This window comes from Anomaloglossus baeobatrachus, unplaced genomic scaffold (genome assembly GCF_048569485.1).
Source record: "Anomaloglossus baeobatrachus isolate aAnoBae1 unplaced genomic scaffold, aAnoBae1.hap1 Scaffold_255, whole genome shotgun sequence".
Lineage (NCBI taxonomy): Eukaryota > Metazoa > Chordata > Amphibia > Anura > Aromobatidae > Anomaloglossus > Anomaloglossus baeobatrachus.
Window position 1 is genome coordinate 377946 of NW_027442118.1, and position 17099 is coordinate 395044.

The 17099-nt window shown below is 46.4% G+C and overlaps 11 non-coding genes across 11 annotated transcripts; all 11 read right to left on the reverse strand.

Annotated features, from left to right (window-relative positions):
- Positions 1-95: 95 nt before the first annotated feature.
- On the reverse strand, positions 96-286 carry LOC142263109 (U2 spliceosomal RNA). The gene has a single exon (XR_012730318.1). It is a non-coding gene; the product is annotated as a U2 spliceosomal RNA (small nuclear RNA).
- A 1387-nt stretch (positions 287-1673) lies between these two features.
- Positions 1674-1864, reverse strand: LOC142263110 (U2 spliceosomal RNA). The gene has a single exon (XR_012730319.1). It is a non-coding gene; the product is annotated as a U2 spliceosomal RNA (small nuclear RNA).
- Positions 1865-3251: 1387 nt separating this feature from the next.
- On the reverse strand, positions 3252-3442 carry LOC142263111 (U2 spliceosomal RNA). The gene has a single exon (XR_012730320.1). It is a non-coding gene; the product is annotated as a U2 spliceosomal RNA (small nuclear RNA).
- Positions 3443-4829: 1387 nt separating this feature from the next.
- On the reverse strand, positions 4830-5020 carry LOC142263112 (U2 spliceosomal RNA). Its single transcript, XR_012730321.1, has one exon. It is a non-coding gene; the product is annotated as a U2 spliceosomal RNA (small nuclear RNA).
- Positions 5021-6407: 1387 nt separating this feature from the next.
- On the reverse strand, positions 6408-6598 carry LOC142263113 (U2 spliceosomal RNA). Its single transcript, XR_012730322.1, has one exon. It is a non-coding gene; the product is annotated as a U2 spliceosomal RNA (small nuclear RNA).
- A 1387-nt stretch (positions 6599-7985) lies between these two features.
- LOC142263114 (U2 spliceosomal RNA) lies at positions 7986-8176 on the reverse strand. Its single transcript, XR_012730323.1, has one exon. It is a non-coding gene; the product is annotated as a U2 spliceosomal RNA (small nuclear RNA).
- A 1387-nt stretch (positions 8177-9563) lies between these two features.
- LOC142263115 (U2 spliceosomal RNA) lies at positions 9564-9754 on the reverse strand. Its single transcript, XR_012730324.1, has one exon. It is a non-coding gene; the product is annotated as a U2 spliceosomal RNA (small nuclear RNA).
- A 1387-nt stretch (positions 9755-11141) lies between these two features.
- On the reverse strand, positions 11142-11332 carry LOC142263117 (U2 spliceosomal RNA). The gene has a single exon (XR_012730326.1). It is a non-coding gene; the product is annotated as a U2 spliceosomal RNA (small nuclear RNA).
- A 1387-nt stretch (positions 11333-12719) lies between these two features.
- Positions 12720-12910, reverse strand: LOC142263119 (U2 spliceosomal RNA). The gene has a single exon (XR_012730327.1). It is a non-coding gene; the product is annotated as a U2 spliceosomal RNA (small nuclear RNA).
- A 1387-nt stretch (positions 12911-14297) lies between these two features.
- LOC142263120 (U2 spliceosomal RNA) lies at positions 14298-14488 on the reverse strand. Its single transcript, XR_012730328.1, has one exon. It is a non-coding gene; the product is annotated as a U2 spliceosomal RNA (small nuclear RNA).
- A 1387-nt stretch (positions 14489-15875) lies between these two features.
- Positions 15876-16066, reverse strand: LOC142263121 (U2 spliceosomal RNA). Its single transcript, XR_012730329.1, has one exon. It is a non-coding gene; the product is annotated as a U2 spliceosomal RNA (small nuclear RNA).
- Positions 16067-17099: the final 1033 nt, after the last annotated feature.

A 17099-nucleotide genomic window follows, 5' to 3' on the forward strand; every position in this document is an offset into this window, starting at 1 on the left:
AGGTGCATATGAAGACGTATGCTTTCTTCCAATTCATTAAATCGGGCTAATATGAATCAGGTGAATTGAGTTCTGCTTTTGGAAACTGGGTTAAGAAGGGGTGCACCGTTCCTGGAGGTACTGCAATACCAGGTCAATGCGTGGAGTGGACAGAGCAAGCTCTTTTTCCATCTCCCTGTTCTAAAAATCCATTTAATATATGGTCCCCAGATAGGGGACGTATCAGATATTAAACTGATAAGAACAGATACTACACTTGATCTTAGCCAAAAGGCCGAGAAGCGATAACCAGAATTGGTTTGGGCCTCGAGTGGCACCCTGGCCTATGCCGGACACATCTTAGGGAGAGAGAGCGAGAGGGAGACAAACCCACGCCTACACAAGACATTTTGTCACCCAAGCCAACCCTTGAAAAGGCTGCTTTGCAGAGCCAAAACAAGAAGAATGGTGCGTTTTGCAGCCGCCGCCCACTGCAATGAATCTGAATAACTCCTCCTTTAGGGCGCAAGCAACTCCCCTCCCCCTTGCAGTCTTTCCAATTCACGATACAAAAAGACGGACAGGACAGGTTGCCTGACTTTCCGTCACTGCCACCCTTTGCCATCCTTACCCGTAGAAAGCCCTTTCATCATCCCCAAACCCTAATCTTTTCCCTTTCCTTCCCAGCCCCCAAACCCTGCCCTCTGTACCTTTCTCACCACCCGCTTCCCTTCTCCTGTCATCCCCCTACCACCCGGGAAAAAAAGAGATTGCCCCCTCCTTCCACTAGCCCACCCTCCCACCCAAAGAACAACTTCTTCTGCGCAGCTTGTTTTCTAGGCAGCAGCGCTATTGTGATGTCATCGGGGGGCATTGTGACAAGCCGCCAGTGTTCCGTCTCTTCATGTTGTGCACAGTTCAAACGGAAAATACATCAACAGGCAGACTACAGAAAAGCTTACTATCAAAGGTTAGAGGGGGGCTTTCTCAGAGGGCTTTTTACAGTTTTTCTATTCCCAATTAGCCGTTTAAGTGTACTTATTGAAAGTAGTAATTCTTTCATAGGCCGCCCTTTCTTAGTATTTGACGTTCCTTATATTGCGGTATGAGGCTTCGCAGTAGGTTGCAAACATTCATCACCCATGACTGTCCCCAATTGAGCTCAGAAGCTCAATGTCTATCATGACCTCTCTTTTAGAATGTCCAAGAGCAAGCAAACTATTCCTCCAGGAGAGGGCGCCAACAGACTACTAAAGAGATCATCATTACTCAAAGAAAACCCCAAAAACCAATGCATGATAGGAATAAACAGGTAACTTTCTTTGGAGTGGAAGCGGAGAGATCGCACCAGATGCCAATTCTAGATGTTATCACACCTGTGGTCACTGCAGCAGCAGGTGAATCCACTTTGTCCAAAAGGGATCTATTCCATTCAATTGCAAATGATCTAGATAAGACAGAGAACTGCAGCACGGGGACATAGCCGAGTTGGTCAGGTTGAGTGGTGATGAGTTTGCTATTTGGATGAATAAAGAAAGTCAAAAGTGTGAAAGATAAAAAACAAAAGGAGGAAGTGTGAAAAGTGAATGGGCCAAATTGAGGTGCATATGAAGACGTATGCTTTCTTCCAATTCATTAAATCGGGCTAATATGAATCAGGTGAATTGAGTTCTGCTTTTGGAAACTGGGTTAAGAAGGGGTGCACCGTTCCTGGAGGTACTGCAATACCAGGTCAATGCGTGGAGTGGACAGAGCAAGCTCTTTTTCCATCTCCCTGTTCTAAAAATCCATTTAATATATGGTCCCCAGATAGGGGACGTATCAGATATTAAACTGATAAGAACAGATACTACACTTGATCTTAGCCAAAAGGCCGAGAAGCGATAACCAGAATTGGTTTGGGCCTCGAGTGGCACCCTGGCCTATGCCGGACACATCTTAGGGAGAGAGAGCGAGAGGGAGACAAACCCACGCCTACACAAGACATTTTGTCACCCAAGCCAACCCTTGAAAAGGCTGCTTTGCAGAGCCAAAACAAGAAGAATGGTGCGTTTTGCAGCCGCCGCCCACTGCAATGAATCTGAATAACTCCTCCTTTAGGGCGCAAGCAACTCCCCTCCCCCTTGCAGTCTTTCCAATTCACGATACAAAAAGACGGACAGGACAGGTTGCCTGACTTTCCGTCACTGCCACCCTTTGCCATCCTTACCCGTAGAAAGCCCTTTCATCATCCCCAAACCCTAATCTTTTCCCTTTCCTTCCCAGCCCCCAAACCCTGCCCTCTGTACCTTTCTCACCACCCGCTTCCCTTCTCCTGTCATCCCCCTACCACCCGGGAAAAAAAGAGATTGCCCCCTCCTTCCACTAGCCCACCCTCCCACCCAAAGAACAACTTCTTCTGCGCAGCTTGTTTTCTAGGCAGCAGCGCTATTGTGATGTCATCGGGGGGCATTGTGACAAGCCGCCAGTGTTCCGTCTCTTCATGTTGTGCACAGTTCAAACGGAAAATACATCAACAGGCAGACTACAGAAAAGCTTACTATCAAAGGTTAGAGGGGGGCTTTCTCAGAGGGCTTTTTACAGTTTTTCTATTCCCAATTAGCCGTTTAAGTGTACTTATTGAAAGTAGTAATTCTTTCATAGGCCGCCCTTTCTTAGTATTTGACGTTCCTTATATTGCGGTATGAGGCTTCGCAGTAGGTTGCAAACATTCATCACCCATGACTGTCCCCAATTGAGCTCAGAAGCTCAATGTCTATCATGACCTCTCTTTTAGAATGTCCAAGAGCAAGCAAACTATTCCTCCAGGAGAGGGCGCCAACAGACTACTAAAGAGATCATCATTACTCAAAGAAAACCCCAAAAACCAATGCATGATAGGAATAAACAGGTAACTTTCTTTGGAGTGGAAGCGGAGAGATCGCACCAGATGCCAATTCTAGATGTTATCACACCTGTGGTCACTGCAGCAGCAGGTGAATCCACTTTGTCCAAAAGGGATCTATTCCATTCAATTGCAAATGATCTAGATAAGACAGAGAACTGCAGCACGGGGACATAGCCGAGTTGGTCAGGTTGAGTGGTGATGAGTTTGCTATTTGGATGAATAAAGAAAGTCAAAAGTGTGAAAGATAAAAAACAAAAGGAGGAAGTGTGAAAAGTGAATGGGCCAAATTGAGGTGCATATGAAGACGTATGCTTTCTTCCAATTCATTAAATCGGGCTAATATGAATCAGGTGAATTGAGTTCTGCTTTTGGAAACTGGGTTAAGAAGGGGTGCACCGTTCCTGGAGGTACTGCAATACCAGGTCAATGCGTGGAGTGGACAGAGCAAGCTCTTTTTCCATCTCCCTGTTCTAAAAATCCATTTAATATATGGTCCCCAGATAGGGGACGTATCAGATATTAAACTGATAAGAACAGATACTACACTTGATCTTAGCCAAAAGGCCGAGAAGCGATAACCAGAATTGGTTTGGGCCTCGAGTGGCACCCTGGCCTATGCCGGACACATCTTAGGGAGAGAGAGCGAGAGGGAGACAAACCCACGCCTACACAAGACATTTTGTCACCCAAGCCAACCCTTGAAAAGGCTGCTTTGCAGAGCCAAAACAAGAAGAATGGTGCGTTTTGCAGCCGCCGCCCACTGCAATGAATCTGAATAACTCCTCCTTTAGGGCGCAAGCAACTCCCCTCCCCCTTGCAGTCTTTCCAATTCACGATACAAAAAGACGGACAGGACAGGTTGCCTGACTTTCTGTCACTGCCACCCTTTGCCATCCTTACCCGTAGAAAGCCCTTTCATCATCCCCAAACCCTAATCTTTTCCCTTTCCTTCCCAGCCCCCAAACCCTGCCCTCTGTACCTTTCTCACCACCCGCTTCCCTTCTCCTGTCATCCCCCTACCACCCGGGAAAAAAAGAGATTGCCCCCTCCTTCCACTAGCCCACCCTCCCACCCAAAGAACAACTTCTTCTGCGCAGCTTGTTTTCTAGGCAGCAGCGCTATTGTGATGTCATCGGGGGGCATTGTGACAAGCCGCCAGTGTTCCGTCTCTTCATGTTGTGCACAGTTCAAACGGAAAATACATCAACAGGCAGACTACAGAAAAGCTTACTATCAAAGGTTAGAGGGGGGCTTTCTCAGAGGGCTTTTTACAGTTTTTCTATTCCCAATTAGCCGTTTAAGTGTACTTATTGAAAGTAGTAATTCTTTCATAGGCCGCCCTTTCTTAGTATTTGACGTTCCTTATATTGCGGTATGAGGCTTCGCAGTAGGTTGCAAACATTCATCACCCATGACTGTCCCCAATTGAGCTCAGAAGCTCAATGTCTATCATGACCTCTCTTTTAGAATGTCCAAGAGCAAGCAAACTATTCCTCCAGGAGAGGGCGCCAACAGACTACTAAAGAGATCATCATTACTCAAAGAAAACCCCAAAAACCAATGCATGATAGGAATAAACAGGTAACTTTCTTTGGAGTGGAAGCGGAGAGATCGCACCAGATGCCAATTCTAGATGTTATCACACCTGTGGTCACTGCAGCAGCAGGTGAATCCACTTTGTCCAAAAGGGATCTATTCCATTCAATTGCAAATGATCTAGATAAGACAGAGAACTGCAGCACGGGGACATAGCCGAGTTGGTCAGGTTGAGTGGTGATGAGTTTGCTATTTGGATGAATAAAGAAAGTCAAAAGTGTGAAAGATAAAAAACAAAAGGAGGAAGTGTGAAAAGTGAATGGGCCAAATTGAGGTGCATATGAAGACGTATGCTTTCTTCCAATTCATTAAATCGGGCTAATATGAATCAGGTGAATTGAGTTCTGCTTTTGGAAACTGGGTTAAGAAGGGGTGCACCGTTCCTGGAGGTACTGCAATACCAGGTCAATGCGTGGAGTGGACAGAGCAAGCTCTTTTTCCATCTCCCTGTTCTAAAAATCCATTTAATATATGGTCCCCAGATAGGGGACGTATCAGATATTAAACTGATAAGAACAGATACTACACTTGATCTTAGCCAAAAGGCCGAGAAGCGATAACCAGAATTGGTTTGGGCCTCGAGTGGCACCCTGGCCTATGCCGGACACATCTTAGGGAGAGAGAGCGAGAGGGAGACAAACCCACGCCTACACAAGACATTTTGTCACCCAAGCCAACCCTTGAAAAGGCTGCTTTGCAGAGCCAAAACAAGAAGAATGGTGCGTTTTGCAGCCGCCGCCCACTGCAATGAATCTGAATAACTCCTCCTTTAGGGCGCAAGCAACTCCCCTCCCCCTTGCAGTCTTTCCAATTCACGATACAAAAAGACGGACAGGACAGGTTGCCTGACTTTCCGTCACTGCCACCCTTTGCCATCCTTACCCGTAGAAAGCCCTTTCATCATCCCCAAACCCTAATCTTTTCCCTTTCCTTCCCAGCCCCCAAACCCTGCCCTCTGTACCTTTCTCACCACCCGCTTCCCTTCTCCTGTCATCCCCCTACCACCCGGGAAAAAAAGAGATTGCCCCCTCCTTCCACTAGCCCACCCTCCCACCCAAAGAACAACTTCTTCTGCGCAGCTTGTTTTCTAGGCAGCAGCGCTATTGTGATGTCATCGGGGGGCATTGTGACAAGCCGCCAGTGTTCCGTCTCTTCATGTTGTGCACAGTTCAAACGGAAAATACATCAACAGGCAGACTACAGAAAAGCTTACTATCAAAGGTTAGAGGGGGGCTTTCTCAGAGGGCTTTTTACAGTTTTTCTATTCCCAATTAGCCGTTTAAGTGTACTTATTGAAAGTAGTAATTCTTTCATAGGCCGCCCTTTCTTAGTATTTGACGTTCCTTATATTGCGGTATGAGGCTTCGCAGTAGGTTGCAAACATTCATCACCCATGACTGTCCCCAATTGAGCTCAGAAGCTCAATGTCTATCATGACCTCTCTTTTAGAATGTCCAAGAGCAAGCAAACTATTCCTCCAGGAGAGGGCGCCAACAGACTACTAAAGAGATCATCATTACTCAAAGAAAACCCCAAAAACCAATGCATGATAGGAATAAACAGGTAACTTTCTTTGGAGTGGAAGCGGAGAGATCGCACCAGATGCCAATTCTAGATGTTATCACACCTGTGGTCACTGCAGCAGCAGGTGAATCCACTTTGTCCAAAAGGGATCTATTCCATTCAATTGCAAATGATCTAGATAAGACAGAGAACTGCAGCACGGGGACATAGCCGAGTTGGTCAGGTTGAGTGGTGATGAGTTTGCTATTTGGATGAATAAAGAAAGTCAAAAGTGTGAAAGATAAAAAACAAAAGGAGGAAGTGTGAAAAGTGAATGGGCCAAATTGAGGTGCATATGAAGACGTATGCTTTCTTCCAATTCATTAAATCGGGCTAATATGAATCAGGTGAATTGAGTTCTGCTTTTGGAAACTGGGTTAAGAAGGGGTGCACCGTTCCTGGAGGTACTGCAATACCAGGTCAATGCGTGGAGTGGACAGAGCAAGCTCTTTTTCCATCTCCCTGTTCTAAAAATCCATTTAATATATGGTCCCCAGATAGGGGACGTATCAGATATTAAACTGATAAGAACAGATACTACACTTGATCTTAGCCAAAAGGCCGAGAAGCGATAACCAGAATTGGTTTGGGCCTCGAGTGGCACCCTGGCCTATGCCGGACACATCTTAGGGAGAGAGAGCGAGAGGGAGACAAACCCACGCCTACACAAGACATTTTGTCACCCAAGCCAACCCTTGAAAAGGCTGCTTTGCAGAGCCAAAACAAGAAGAATGGTGCGTTTTGCAGCCGCCGCCCACTGCAATGAATCTGAATAACTCCTCCTTTAGGGCGCAAGCAACTCCCCTCCCCCTTGCAGTCTTTCCAATTCACGATACAAAAAGACGGACAGGACAGGTTGCCTGACTTTCCGTCACTGCCACCCTTTGCCATCCTTACCCGTAGAAAGCCCTTTCATCATCCCCAAACCCTAATCTTTTCCCTTTCCTTCCCAGCCCCCAAACCCTGCCCTCTGTACCTTTCTCACCACCCGCTTCCCTTCTCCTGTCATCCCCCTACCACCCGGGAAAAAAAGAGATTGCCCCCTCCTTCCACTAGCCCACCCTCCCACCCAAAGAACAACTTCTTCTGCGCAGCTTGTTTTCTAGGCAGCAGCGCTATTGTGATGTCATCGGGGGGCATTGTGACAAGCCGCCAGTGTTCCGTCTCTTCATGTTGTGCACAGTTCAAACGGAAAATACATCAACAGGCAGACTACAGAAAAGCTTACTATCAAAGGTTAGAGGGGGGCTTTCTCAGAGGGCTTTTTACAGTTTTTCTATTCCCAATTAGCCGTTTAAGTGTACTTATTGAAAGTAGTAATTCTTTCATAGGCCGCCCTTTCTTAGTATTTGACGTTCCTTATATTGCGGTATGAGGCTTCGCAGTAGGTTGCAAACATTCATCACCCATGACTGTCCCCAATTGAGCTCAGAAGCTCAATGTCTATCATGACCTCTCTTTTAGAATGTCCAAGAGCAAGCAAACTATTCCTCCAGGAGAGGGCGCCAACAGACTACTAAAGAGATCATCATTACTCAAAGAAAACCCCAAAAACCAATGCATGATAGGAATAAACAGGTAACTTTCTTTGGAGTGGAAGCGGAGAGATCGCACCAGATGCCAATTCTAGATGTTATCACACCTGTGGTCACTGCAGCAGCAGGTGAATCCACTTTGTCCAAAAGGGATCTATTCCATTCAATTGCAAATGATCTAGATAAGACAGAGAACTGCAGCACGGGGACATAGCCGAGTTGGTCAGGTTGAGTGGTGATGAGTTTGCTATTTGGATGAATAAAGAAAGTCAAAAGTGTGAAAGATAAAAAACAAAAGGAGGAAGTGTGAAAAGTGAATGGGCCAAATTGAGGTGCATATGAAGACGTATGCTTTCTTCCAATTCATTAAATCGGGCTAATATGAATCAGGTGAATTGAGTTCTGCTTTTGGAAACTGGGTTAAGAAGGGGTGCACCGTTCCTGGAGGTACTGCAATACCAGGTCAATGCGTGGAGTGGACAGAGCAAGCTCTTTTTCCATCTCCCTGTTCTAAAAATCCATTTAATATATGGTCCCCAGATAGGGGACGTATCAGATATTAAACTGATAAGAACAGATACTACACTTGATCTTAGCCAAAAGGCCGAGAAGCGATAACCAGAATTGGTTTGGGCCTCGAGTGGCACCCTGGCCTATGCCGGACACATCTTAGGGAGAGAGAGCGAGAGGGAGACAAACCCACGCCTACACAAGACATTTTGTCACCCAAGCCAACCCTTGAAAAGGCTGCTTTGCAGAGCCAAAACAAGAAGAATGGTGCGTTTTGCAGCCGCCGCCCACTGCAATGAATCTGAATAACTCCTCCTTTAGGGCGCAAGCAACTCCCCTCCCCCTTGCAGTCTTTCCAATTCACGATACAAAAAGACGGACAGGACAGGTTGCCTGACTTTCCGTCACTGCCACCCTTTGCCATCCTTACCCGTAGAAAGCCCTTTCATCATCCCCAAACCCTAATCTTTTCCCTTTCCTTCCCAGCCCCCAAACCCTGCCCTCTGTACCTTTCTCACCACCCGCTTCCCTTCTCCTGTCATCCCCCTACCACCCGGGAAAAAAAGAGATTGCCCCCTCCTTCCACTAGCCCACCCTCCCACCCAAAGAACAACTTCTTCTGCGCAGCTTGTTTTCTAGGCAGCAGCGCTATTGTGATGTCATCGGGGGGCATTGTGACAAGCCGCCAGTGTTCCGTCTCTTCATGTTGTGCACAGTTCAAACGGAAAATACATCAACAGGCAGACTACAGAAAAGCTTACTATCAAAGGTTAGAGGGGGGCTTTCTCAGAGGGCTTTTTACAGTTTTTCTATTCCCAATTAGCCGTTTAAGTGTACTTATTGAAAGTAGTAATTCTTTCATAGGCCGCCCTTTCTTAGTATTTGACGTTCCTTATATTGCGGTATGAGGCTTCGCAGTAGGTTGCAAACATTCATCACCCATGACTGTCCCCAATTGAGCTCAGAAGCTCAATGTCTATCATGACCTCTCTTTTAGAATGTCCAAGAGCAAGCAAACTATTCCTCCAGGAGAGGGCGCCAACAGACTACTAAAGAGATCATCATTACTCAAAGAAAACCCCAAAAACCAATGCATGATAGGAATAAACAGGTAACTTTCTTTGGAGTGGAAGCGGAGAGATCGCACCAGATGCCAATTCTAGATGTTATCACACCTGTGGTCACTGCAGCAGCAGGTGAATCCACTTTGTCCAAAAGGGATCTATTCCATTCAATTGCAAATGATCTAGATAAGACAGAGAACTGCAGCACGGGGACATAGCCGAGTTGGTCAGGTTGAGTGGTGATGAGTTTGCTATTTGGATGAATAAAGAAAGTCAAAAGTGTGAAAGATAAAAAACAAAAGGAGGAAGTGTGAAAAGTGAATGGGCCAAATTGAGGTGCATATGAAGACGTATGCTTTCTTCCAATTCATTAAATCGGGCTAATATGAATCAGGTGAATTGAGTTCTGCTTTTGGAAACTGGGTTAAGAAGGGGTGCACCGTTCCTGGAGGTACTGCAATACCAGGTCAATGCGTGGAGTGGACAGAGCAAGCTCTTTTTCCATCTCCCTGTTCTAAAAATCCATTTAATATATGGTCCCCAGATAGGGGACGTATCAGATATTAAACTGATAAGAACAGATACTACACTTGATCTTAGCCAAAAGGCCGAGAAGCGATAACCAGAATTGGTTTGGGCCTCGAGTGGCACCCTGGCCTATGCCGGACACATCTTAGGGAGAGAGAGCGAGAGGGAGACAAACCCACGCCTACACAAGACATTTTGTCACCCAAGCCAACCCTTGAAAAGGCTGCTTTGCAGAGCCAAAACAAGAAGAATGGTGCGTTTTGCAGCCGCCGCCCACTGCAATGAATCTGAATAACTCCTCCTTTAGGGCGCAAGCAACTCCCCTCCCCCTTGCAGTCTTTCCAATTCACGATACAAAAAGACGGACAGGACAGGTTGCCTGACTTTCCGTCACTGCCACCCTTTGCCATCCTTACCCGTAGAAAGCCCTTTCATCATCCCCAAACCCTAATCTTTTCCCTTTCCTTCCCAGCCCCCAAACCCTGCCCTCTGTACCTTTCTCACCACCCGCTTCCCTTCTCCTGTCATCCCCCTACCACCCGGGAAAAAAAGAGATTGCCCCCTCCTTCCACTAGCCCACCCTCCCACCCAAAGAACAACTTCTTCTGCGCAGCTTGTTTTCTAGGCAGCAGCGCTATTGTGATGTCATCGGGGGGCATTGTGACAAGCCGCCAGTGTTCCGTCTCTTCATGTTGTGCACAGTTCAAACGGAAAATACATCAACAGGCAGACTACAGAAAAGCTTACTATCAAAGGTTAGAGGGGGGCTTTCTCAGAGGGCTTTTTACAGTTTTTCTATTCCCAATTAGCCGTTTAAGTGTACTTATTGAAAGTAGTAATTCTTTCATAGGCCGCCCTTTCTTAGTATTTGACGTTCCTTATATTGCGGTATGAGGCTTCGCAGTAGGTTGCAAACATTCATCACCCATGACTGTCCCCAATTGAGCTCAGAAGCTCAATGTCTATCATGACCTCTCTTTTAGAATGTCCAAGAGCAAGCAAACTATTCCTCCAGGAGAGGGCGCCAACAGACTACTAAAGAGATCATCATTACTCAAAGAAAACCCCAAAAACCAATGCATGATAGGAATAAACAGGTAACTTTCTTTGGAGTGGAAGCGGAGAGATCGCACCAGATGCCAATTCTAGATGTTATCACACCTGTGGTCACTGCAGCAGCAGGTGAATCCACTTTGTCCAAAAGGGATCTATTCCATTCAATTGCAAATGATCTAGATAAGACAGAGAACTGCAGCACGGGGACATAGCCGAGTTGGTCAGGTTGAGTGGTGATGAGTTTGCTATTTGGATGAATAAAGAAAGTCAAAAGTGTGAAAGATAAAAAACAAAAGGAGGAAGTGTGAAAAGTGAATGGGCCAAATTGAGGTGCATATGAAGACGTATGCTTTCTTCCAATTCATTAAATCGGGCTAATATGAATCAGGTGAATTGAGTTCTGCTTTTGGAAACTGGGTTAAGAAGGGGTGCACCGTTCCTGGAGGTACTGCAATACCAGGTCAATGCGTGGAGTGGACAGAGCAAGCTCTTTTTCCATCTCCCTGTTCTAAAAATCCATTTAATATATGGTCCCCAGATAGGGGACGTATCAGATATTAAACTGATAAGAACAGATACTACACTTGATCTTAGCCAAAAGGCCGAGAAGCGATAACCAGAATTGGTTTGGGCCTCGAGTGGCACCCTGGCCTATGCCGGACACATCTTAGGGAGAGAGAGCGAGAGGGAGACAAACCCACGCCTACACAAGACATTTTGTCACCCAAGCCAACCCTTGAAAAGGCTGCTTTGCAGAGCCAAAACAAGAAGAATGGTGCGTTTTGCAGCCGCCGCCCACTGCAATGAATCTGAATAACTCCTCCTTTAGGGCGCAAGCAACTCCCCTCCCCCTTGCAGTCTTTCCAATTCACGATACAAAAAGACGGACAGGACAGGTTGCCTGACTTTCCGTCACTGCCACCCTTTGCCATCCTTACCCGTAGAAAGCCCTTTCATCATCCCCAAACCCTAATCTTTTCCCTTTCCTTCCCAGCCCCCAAACCCTGCCCTCTGTACCTTTCTCACCACCCGCTTCCCTTCTCCTGTCATCCCCCTACCACCCGGGAAAAAAAGAGATTGCCCCCTCCTTCCACTAGCCCACCCTCCCACCCAAAGAACAACTTCTTCTGCGCAGCTTGTTTTCTAGGCAGCAGCGCTATTGTGATGTCATCGGGGGGCATTGTGACAAGCCGCCAGTGTTCCGTCTCTTCATGTTGTGCACAGTTCAAACGGAAAATACATCAACAGGCAGACTACAGAAAAGCTTACTATCAAAGGTTAGAGGGGGGCTTTCTCAGAGGGCTTTTTACAGTTTTTCTATTCCCAATTAGCCGTTTAAGTGTACTTATTGAAAGTAGTAATTCTTTCATAGGCCGCCCTTTCTTAGTATTTGACGTTCCTTATATTGCGGTATGAGGCTTCGCAGTAGGTTGCAAACATTCATCACCCATGACTGTCCCCAATTGAGCTCAGAAGCTCAATGTCTATCATGACCTCTCTTTTAGAATGTCCAAGAGCAAGCAAACTATTCCTCCAGGAGAGGGCGCCAACAGACTACTAAAGAGATCATCATTACTCAAAGAAAACCCCAAAAACCAATGCATGATAGGAATAAACAGGTAACTTTCTTTGGAGTGGAAGCGGAGAGATCGCACCAGATGCCAATTCTAGATGTTATCACACCTGTGGTCACTGCAGCAGCAGGTGAATCCACTTTGTCCAAAAGGGATCTATTCCATTCAATTGCAAATGATCTAGATAAGACAGAGAACTGCAGCACGGGGACATAGCCGAGTTGGTCAGGTTGAGTGGTGATGAGTTTGCTATTTGGATGAATAAAGAAAGTCAAAAGTGTGAAAGATAAAAAACAAAAGGAGGAAGTGTGAAAAGTGAATGGGCCAAATTGAGGTGCATATGAAGACGTATGCTTTCTTCCAATTCATTAAATCGGGCTAATATGAATCAGGTGAATTGAGTTCTGCTTTTGGAAACTGGGTTAAGAAGGGGTGCACCGTTCCTGGAGGTACTGCAATACCAGGTCAATGCGTGGAGTGGACAGAGCAAGCTCTTTTTCCATCTCCCTGTTCTAAAAATCCATTTAATATATGGTCCCCAGATAGGGGACGTATCAGATATTAAACTGATAAGAACAGATACTACACTTGATCTTAGCCAAAAGGCCGAGAAGCGATAACCAGAATTGGTTTGGGCCTCGAGTGGCACCCTGGCCTATGCCGGACACATCTTAGGGAGAGAGAGCGAGAGGGAGACAAACCCACGCCTACACAAGACATTTTGTCACCCAAGCCAACCCTTGAAAAGGCTGCTTTGCAGAGCCAAAACAAGAAGAATGGTGCGTTTTGCAGCCGCCGCCCACTGCAATGAATCTGAATAACTCCTCCTTTAGGGCGCAAGCAACTCCCCTCCCCCTTGCAGTCTTTCCAATTCACGATACAAAAAGACGGACAGGACAGGTTGCCTGACTTTCCGTCACTGCCACCCTTTGCCATCCTTACCCGTAGAAAGCCCTTTCATCATCCCCAAACCCTAATCTTTTCCCTTTCCTTCCCAGCCCCCAAACCCTGCCCTCTGTACCTTTCTCACCACCCGCTTCCCTTCTCCTGTCATCCCCCTACCACCCGGGAAAAAAAGAGATTGCCCCCTCCTTCCACTAGCCCACCCTCCCACCCAAAGAACAACTTCTTCTGCGCAGCTTGTTTTCTAGGCAGCAGCGCTATTGTGATGTCATCGGGGGGCATTGTGACAAGCCGCCAGTGTTCCGTCTCTTCATGTTGTGCACAGTTCAAACGGAAAATACATCAACAGGCAGACTACAGAAAAGCTTACTATCAAAGGTTAGAGGGGGGCTTTCTCAGAGGGCTTTTTACAGTTTTTCTATTCCCAATTAGCCGTTTAAGTGTACTTATTGAAAGTAGTAATTCTTTCATAGGCCGCCCTTTCTTAGTATTTGACGTTCCTTATATTGCGGTATGAGGCTTCGCAGTAGGTTGCAAACATTCATCACCCATGACTGTCCCCAATTGAGCTCAGAAGCTCAATGTCTATCATGACCTCTCTTTTAGAATGTCCAAGAGCAAGCAAACTATTCCTCCAGGAGAGGGCGCCAACAGACTACTAAAGAGATCATCATTACTCAAAGAAAACCCCAAAAACCAATGCATGATAGGAATAAACAGGTAACTTTCTTTGGAGTGGAAGCGGAGAGATCGCACCAGATGCCAATTCTAGATGTTATCACACCTGTGGTCACTGCAGCAGCAGGTGAATCCACTTTGTCCAAAAGGGATCTATTCCATTCAATTGCAAATGATCTAGATAAGACAGAGAACTGCAGCACGGGGACATAGCCGAGTTGGTCAGGTTGAGTGGTGATGAGTTTGCTATTTGGATGAATAAAGAAAGTCAAAAGTGTGAAAGATAAAAAACAAAAGGAGGAAGTGTGAAAAGTGAATGGGCCAAATTGAGGTGCATATGAAGACGTATGCTTTCTTCCAATTCATTAAATCGGGCTAATATGAATCAGGTGAATTGAGTTCTGCTTTTGGAAACTGGGTTAAGAAGGGGTGCACCGTTCCTGGAGGTACTGCAATACCAGGTCAATGCGTGGAGTGGACAGAGCAAGCTCTTTTTCCATCTCCCTGTTCTAAAAATCCATTTAATATATGGTCCCCAGATAGGGGACGTATCAGATATTAAACTGATAAGAACAGATACTACACTTGATCTTAGCCAAAAGGCCGAGAAGCGATAACCAGAATTGGTTTGGGCCTCGAGTGGCACCCTGGCCTATGCCGGACACATCTTAGGGAGAGAGAGCGAGAGGGAGACAAACCCACGCCTACACAAGACATTTTGTCACCCAAGCCAACCCTTGAAAAGGCTGCTTTGCAGAGCCAAAACAAGAAGAATGGTGCGTTTTGCAGCCGCCGCCCACTGCAATGAATCTGAATAACTCCTCCTTTAGGGCGCAAGCAACTCCCCTCCCCCTTGCAGTCTTTCCAATTCACGATACAAAAAGACGGACAGGACAGGTTGCCTGACTTTCCGTCACTGCCACCCTTTGCCATCCTTACCCGTAGAAAGCCCTTTCATCATCCCCAAACCCTAATCTTTTCCCTTTCCTTCCCAGCCCCCAAACCCTGCCCTCTGTACCTTTCTCACCACCCGCTTCCCTTCTCCTGTCATCCCCCTACCACCCGGGAAAAAAAGAGATTGCCCCCTCCTTCCACTAGCCCACCCTCCCACCCAAAGAACAACTTCTTCTGCGCAGCTTGTTTTCTAGGCAGCAGCGCTATTGTGATGTCATCGGGGGGCATTGTGACAAGCCGCCAGTGTTCCGTCTCTTCATGTTGTGCACAGTTCAAACGGAAAATACATCAACAGGCAGACTACAGAAAAGCTTACTATCAAAGGTTAGAGGGGGGCTTTCTCAGAGGGCTTTTTACAGTTTTTCTATTCCCAATTAGCCGTTTAAGTGTACTTATTGAAAGTAGTAATTCTTTCATAGGCCGCCCTTTCTTAGTATTTGACGTTCCTTATATTGCGGTATGAGGCTTCGCAGTAGGTTGCAAACATTCATCACCCATGACTGTCCCCAATTGAGCTCAGAAGCTCAATGTCTATCATGACCTCTCTTTTAGAATGTCCAAGAGCAAGCAAACTATTCCTCCAGGAGAGGGCGCCAACAGACTACTAAAGAGATCATCATTACTCAAAGAAAACCCCAAAAACCAATGCATGATAGGAATAAACAGGTAACTTTCTTTGGAGTGGAAGCGGAGAGATCGCACCAGATGCCAATTCTAGATGTTATCACACCTGTGGTCACTGCAGCAGCAGGTGAATCCACTTTGTCCAAAAGGGATCTATTCCATTCAATTGCAAATGATCTAGATAAGACAGAGAACTGCAGCACGGGGACATAGCCGAGTTGGTCAGGTTGAGTGGTGATGAGTTTGCTATTTGGATGAATAAAGAAAGTCAAAAGTGTGAAAGATAAAAAACAAAAGGAGGAAGTGTGAAAAGTGAATGGGCCAAATTGAGGTGCATATGAAGACGTATGCTTTCTTCCAATTCATTAAATCGGGCTAATATGAATCAGGTGAATTGAGTTCTGCTTTTGGAAACTGGGTTAAGAAGGGGTGCACCGTTCCTGGAGGTACTGCAATACCAGGTCAATGCGTGGAGTGGACAGAGCAAGCTCTTTTTCCATCTCCCTGTTCTAAAAATCCATTTAATATATGGTCCCCAGATAGGGGACGTATCAGATATTAAACTGATAAGAACAGATACTACACTTGATCTTAGCCAAAAGGCCGAGAAGCGATAACCAGAATTGGTTTGGGCCTCGAGTGGCACCCTGGCCTATGCCGGACACATCTTAGGGAGAGAGAGCGAGAGGGAGACAAACCCACGCCTACACAAGACATTTTGTCACCCAAGCCAACCCTTGAAAAGGCTGCTTTGCAGAGCCAAAACAAGAAGAATGGTGCGTTTTGCAGCCGCCGCCCACTGCAATGAATTTGAATAACTCCTCCTTTAGGGCGCAAGCAACTCCCCTCCCCCTTGCAGTCTTTCCAATTCACGATACAAAAAGACGGACAGGACAGGTTGCCTGACTTTCCGTCACTGCCACCCTTTGCCATCCTTACCCGTAGAAAGCCCTTTCATCATCCCCAAACCCTAATCTTTTCCCTTTCCTTCCCAGCCCCCAAACCCTGCCCTCTGTACCTTTCTCACCACCCGCTTCCCTTCTCCTGTCATCCCCCTACCACCCGGGAAAAAAAGAGATTGCCCCCTCCTTCCACTAGCCCACCCTCCCACCCAAAGAACAACTTCTTCTGCGCAGCTTGTTTTCTAGGCAGCAGCGCTATTGTGATGTCATCGGGGGGCATTGTGACAAGCCGCCAGTGTTCCGTCTCTTCATGTTGTGCACAGTTCAAACGGAAAATACATCAACAGGCAGACTACAGAAAAGCTTACTATCAAAGGTTAGAGGGGGGCTTTCTCAGAGGGCTTTTTACAGTTTTTCTATTCCCAATTAGCCGTTTAAGTGTACTTATTGAAAGTAGTAATTCTTTCATAGGCCGCCCTTTCTTAGTATTTGACGTTCCTTATATTGCGGTATGAGGCTTCGCAGTAGGTTGCAAACATTCATCACCCATGACTGTCCCCAATTGAGCTCAGAAGCTCAATGTCTATCATGACCTCTCTTTTAGAATGTCCAAGAGCAAGCAAACTATTCCTCCAGGAGAGGGCGCCAACAGACTACTAAAGAGATCATCATTACTCAAAGAAAACCCCAAAAACCAATGCATGATAGGAATAAACAGGTAACTTTCTTTGGAGTGGAAGCGGAGA